Below are 6,079 nucleotides of genomic sequence, written 5' to 3' on the forward strand. Positions count from 1 at the left end.
CAGCATCCCAGAGGCAGCAGCACCAAGTTATGGCGGCGTGACCCCAGTATCGAGGTCAGAACAAACAGGCCCCTCCCGGGGCCTTAAACTTTGTGTGTGTGTGTGTGTGTACTGTGTGACAGAGTTTTGGATTTTCCTTGTTTGTCTTTATCTGTGGGTTTCATCACACTCCTGTCCCATCCCTCCCTGGGGGGATGGGGAATCAGCTTAGGACTGGTCAGGAGCAGGGCCAGGAAGGAGATTCAGGCCTCTCCACCATCAGGAGTATTTCTGAGGTTAGGGATGGCATAGGGTCCCCCAACTTGAGGGACAACTTAGGAGCCCCGGATCCCCACTATCCCATTCTCATTGTCACACCTATATGCTATCATATTAATAATACATGTTGTGCCCCATAGAGTTTTGTCCCTTGGGCATCCATCTCTCTGCCCTTTTCCTCCATGCCACTGATTCATAACTGAATAAATTGTGCAAACTGAGGATCAGTTTTGGCCTAGAAAGCTTTGGCTTTTTTTGACATTTTAGCAACATCTACACTAAAAAATGATGTGTACATATAGGACAACATGCATTTTTGCTTTTAAGAAACTTGTCAAATACAGTATTTCTCATTGTAACTGTACAGTAGGCTTTTTCTTCTGTTGCAAAGTTTCAGGCTAAATAAATAGATGTTCCAATGTGATCTGGTCACTGCATACGAACAAAGGATATAACCCTTGGAAGATAAAGCCAGATCACTAAATATTCATATGCACTACTGGCATTTCTGGTAGTATAAGATGTAATCAAAGCTGAGATGTTCTTCTGTATGTCCAGAGGCTCCTTCTATTCTATTAAACAGTCCTTTGTTAGAATGGAGTTTAATGATAGGAACTCATCCAAAATGCCTTCAATTTCCAACCCCACTCAGATAACCATTTGAAATGTTACCCATCTACAGTATGTTGCTCTTGCACTAGTACCTAAGCCACTGCCATTGTGCAGACTACTTTATTACATAACTACTTTCCCATCAATTTTACACTGTAGACATGGACATATTTACTGCTAGATACTCATACCGACTACCCCTTTATTATTTGACAACAATAAACAATAAAATCATCATTTACTTTTAATCTTCATAAACTATGCACTCGGCACCCCACAATCAGTTTGCCAACAGAGGCAGCATTAAAGAGAACTTGTCAGAAAGGTTATCATCCCTCCTCCAAATTGTTTGTGGCTGTGTAGTTCTCTAAAAGATAAGCCAGTCGATCCCTTTATGACCTCGATGCAGGACCATGTGTGGCGTTTATACCTCTCAAAACCATTCCTCCCAAATTTTCTGTGCATAGAGCGGCACATTTTGTGTGCCCCCCCAGCCACACCCCAGAGTCCACCCATTTGCTATTTCTTTCTACCTTGTCAGAAGGAGATGTCAGAGGGGCATTCAGCAGAAACTACAGGACGTAGACCCAAATCCAGTATTGTATCCAGGATGGTTAACAATAGAGATGAGCAGATCAATTTACGGGACTCCAGTCCAGCATCCGCGGTGGCTGGGGGGAAGGACCACAAATCTCTTATCTTCCGGAGTCCCCAGTGCAGCTTTTGATTATCTAGGACTGGTGCAACATCATGTGTGCATCATGCTCATCTCTATTTGGGACGTATGGATTTTATTTATCCAGGATGGGGACATAAACCAGACTAGGGCCATTATGGCGACATGTATACCAGGATGGGGCCATTATGGGGAGATATATACCAGGATGGGGCCATTATGGGAACATATATACCAGGATGGGGCCATTATGAGGACATATATAACAGGATAGGGCTATTATGGGGATATTTATATATATATCAGGAAAGGGCAATTATGGGGACTTCTATACCAGGATGGGGCCATTAGAGGGACATATATACCAGGATGGGGCCATTATGGGGACATATATACCAGGATAGGGCTATTATGGGGATATTTATATATATATATATATATCAGGAAAGGGCCATTATGGGGACTTCTATACCAGGATGGGGCCATTAGGGAGACATCTATACCAGGATGGGGCCATAATGGGGACATATTCCAGGATGGGGCCATGATGGAGACATAAATACCAGGATGGGGATATTTACAGCATACCAGGATGTGGCCATTATGGTCACATATATACCAGAAAGGTACCATTATGAGGACATATATACCAGGATTGAGCCATTATGGGGACATCAATACCAGGATGGACCCATTAGGGGGACATCTATACAAGCATGGGGGACATATACCAGGATGGGACCAGGATGTGGACAAATACCTTGATGGGCCCAGGATGTGGACATATACCAGGATGGGCCATGATGGGGACATATTTACCAGGATATAGCCATGATGGGGTCATTCACCAGGATTTGGCCATGATAGGACATATACCAGGATAGGGCCATGATGGAGACATATATACCAGGATGGGCCATGATGGGGACATATATATCAGGATAGAGCCATGATGGGGGCATATATACCAGGATGGGGCCATTATGAGGACATATATAACAGGATAGGGCTATAATGGGGATATGGGCCCCCATGCTTTATATTGTCGGGGGTACCGTGGGCTGGGCATGGGTGTTTCTCAGGGCCAGCGTTAGAAAGGGCAGACTGGGCCCCCATGCTCTGAGGGGCCCTTAGCCTTTCCATCATAAACTCCATCTCTGCAGTTTCTGCAGTTGTAGAGGGACCTGTGTTGACATCACAGTCATTTGACTCACCAAAGGTTCTTGCACTGCAGAAGTCGAGGCCTGCACAAAATGAGGTGCGAGCAGGACCTGCAGACTTTGCTTTTCATATTCAAACGTACGTGCGTTTTTCAGGTGCACATACAATTGAACAGTGCGGCGCCAGGACTGAGGCGGAGGAGCACTGCTCAGCCCCACACCGACATACCGTCATCACCAGGGCTGGGGCTGCGGAGAAGAGGAGGAGGACGCGCAGACACAGGCAAGTGCTCCAGAGGAGCCGAAGATGACAGGAAGAATCAGTTTAGATGCAGTGGCCGTGGTGGAGGTGGAGCGGCGTCACTTTACAAGTGACATTATCGAGCAGTGGGGAACAGGATAGGGCAATGTGGGTCAGGATAGGGCAATGTGGGACAGGATAGGGCAATGTGGGACAATATAGGGCAATGTGGGACATGATAGGGCAATGTGGGACATGATAGGGCAATGTGGGACACGATGGGGCAATGTGGGACAATATAGGGCAATGTGGGACATGATAGATCAATGTGGGACTTGATAGGGCAATGTGGGACACGATGGGGCAATGTGGGAAAGGATAGGGCAATGTGGGACATGATAGGGCAATCTGGGACAGGATGGGGCAATGTGGGACAGGCTAGGGCAATGGGGGACAGGATGGGGCAATGGGGAACATGATAGGGCAATGTGGGACAGGATGGGGCAATGGGGGACAGGATGGGGCAATATGCGACAGCATGTGGTAGTTAGGAAGGTGATTGTGAAAGGCGGCATAGTATAATTAGTACAATGAGGAGCAGAGATGTAGTATGGGGGAGATATTATAGAAAGGGCAAGTTTTGGGGGGACATTATGGAAAGGGGCACTTTTGGGGCTATTTTGGAGGATGGATATTTTGTGCAGGAAGCAATTAACAATCCCTTCTGATTCCTGTTGTTTCCCCCAGCTAAAATAAAAGACCCTGTATTCACCTCTGGTGCTGGCACCGATTCAGCGCTGTCAGTAATCCCGATTCGTGGCTCACATTACATTGTAAAATCACAGGAGCCCCATGTCCAATCACTAACAGGAGCCCCACGTCCAATCACTACCAGCTTCTGTCTCCCCACCTTAGGAATGAACTGTCATTTGAGGGAACATAGGGGCCCAGGATGGGAGACTTTATCAAATTAAGGTCGCCAGGATGGGGACATTATTACTATATGGGGCCAGAACGAGGAACGTACAGTACAGTGTAGATAATTACTGTACAGGCAAAATAGGGGACATTATTAATGATGAAATATAATTTAATTTTGAGGATATGGTCTTCCATGGGGGGAACAAAGTCTGACGTGGTGTAGAAATTGGGGGAAAAGTGAGGAATGTGCTCTGGGAGTGATCAGCTATAGGTGACTGTGTGTTAGTTTCTGCAGAATCGCGTCATGGCAGGAAGAAGTGATGACGGTCAGCGCCGGATGAAGAAGAAAAGCGAAGATGAATAACCAGCTAGAGATGTCACTGGTAAGTCAGTGTATTATATGTACACACACACACACACACACACACACACTATACACTATATACACAGCTCCTGTGTATAATGTCACTAATTAATGTCACTGGTGATCACTGTATTACCTGTACACTTACACTATATACAGAGCTCCTGTGTATAATGTCACTAATTAATGTCACTAGTGATCATTGTATTATCTGTACACTTACACTATATACAGAGCTCCTGTGTATAATGTCACTAATTAATGTCACTAGTGATCACTGTATTATCTGTACACTGACACTATATACAGAGCTCCTGTGTATAATGTCACTAATTAATGTCACTGGTGATCACTGTATTATCTGTACACTGACACTATATACAGAGCTTCTGTGTATAATGGCATTGATGGTAATATTAGTGTTATTTGTATTGTGGTTTTTATTCATGATCATTACTGTAGTATTATTCGAGTACTGTGTGGTGGTAATATGTGGTCTGGTCACAGTGTGATGGTTGTAGTTCTCTGTTGTATGTGGTATTATTTGGTCATTTATGTTGTCTGGTCTCCCTTGTATATGGTAATATTCGGTCATTATGTGCTCTGATTATGGTGTGGCGGCAATACCCCGAAACAGCTGTCTGTGGATGGATACCTGGCCTTGGTATTTCCCTTGTCATATCTTTAAACTTGTCAAAAAGTTGGATATTGACTAAAAGGGCCACTTAATATGGTGGTTATGGTGGTCTCCTAAAAAGAGTCACCCCTTGGCTGGGCCCTTCCCGGAGGGATATCTGGCTGGTTTCTGTGTTGAGACTCCTAACAGAGGCTCCACGGACCTTTTTGATTTGGGTATTTCTCTCTTGTATGTGGTTGTATTCGGTCACTATGTGGTGGTAATATGTTATTGGTCATGGTGTGGCGGTATTTCTCCCTTGTATGTGGTATTATTGGTCTTGGTATAGTGGATTGTGTTGTGTCTGGAGGTCACTTTTCTCTCATCAATAAAGGGAAGATTATATCTAGTAGAGATGAAATATTTGAATGTTTAACCCCTCCTTGTCCTGTGACTATTACACTGTAGCAAATATGCTAAGCAATAGCCTATTCTAAGGCCTTGTGCCCATGTTGAGTGTAACATACTAGCCAAATACTGAACGTGTGAACGAGGCCTAAGGATAAGTGATAACTTATTCATCTGTGGGGTCTGATTGCTGGGACCTGCACCGATCCTGCAACTTTTATCCCCTTGAAAGTGGAGCTCATGTCCAACTCGTCCCCAGATCCAGTCAATAAGTGGTCACCTACCAAACCTGTGGATCGGTGATCACTTGTCACCAAACATCCCCCATCCTGCAAACTACTGTAATTGTACATCAGTTATTGTGCACAGGAGATGTGCAGGAGCCGCCTGTGCTTCACAGTCAGCGCTCCGCTATAACGGGGACAACAGGTAATAGGTATTTGCATATGGCTGTAGGGTGGGCCCCTGGAGTCAATTCCTCTGGTGGGCCCCAAACACCCCAGTCCGACCCTGATGGGGATATACAGTTTATACCAGGATGAGGCCATATATTCTAGGATAAAGCCATGCTGAGGTTATACTCCAGGATGGGGGACGTATTTACCAGGAAGTGGCCCAGGATGGGGGACATTAGTGGAGCATGGGGGTCACTATACACAATGAAGGGGGAGGGGCAACTCGTATATCTTTATCGTATTTAGAATACTACAGGCCCATACATTTGACCAACATGGGGGGGGGGGGGGGGGCACGTTGCACAGCACTCGGTGCGTTTGGTATCACCTCCCTGGCCGCAGAGAGTCATTATAGTCGGTCCTTGAAG

This window comes from Anomaloglossus baeobatrachus, chromosome 1, assembly GCF_048569485.1.
Source record: "Anomaloglossus baeobatrachus isolate aAnoBae1 chromosome 1, aAnoBae1.hap1, whole genome shotgun sequence".
In the NCBI taxonomy this organism is placed as follows: domain Eukaryota; kingdom Metazoa; phylum Chordata; class Amphibia; order Anura; family Aromobatidae; genus Anomaloglossus; species Anomaloglossus baeobatrachus.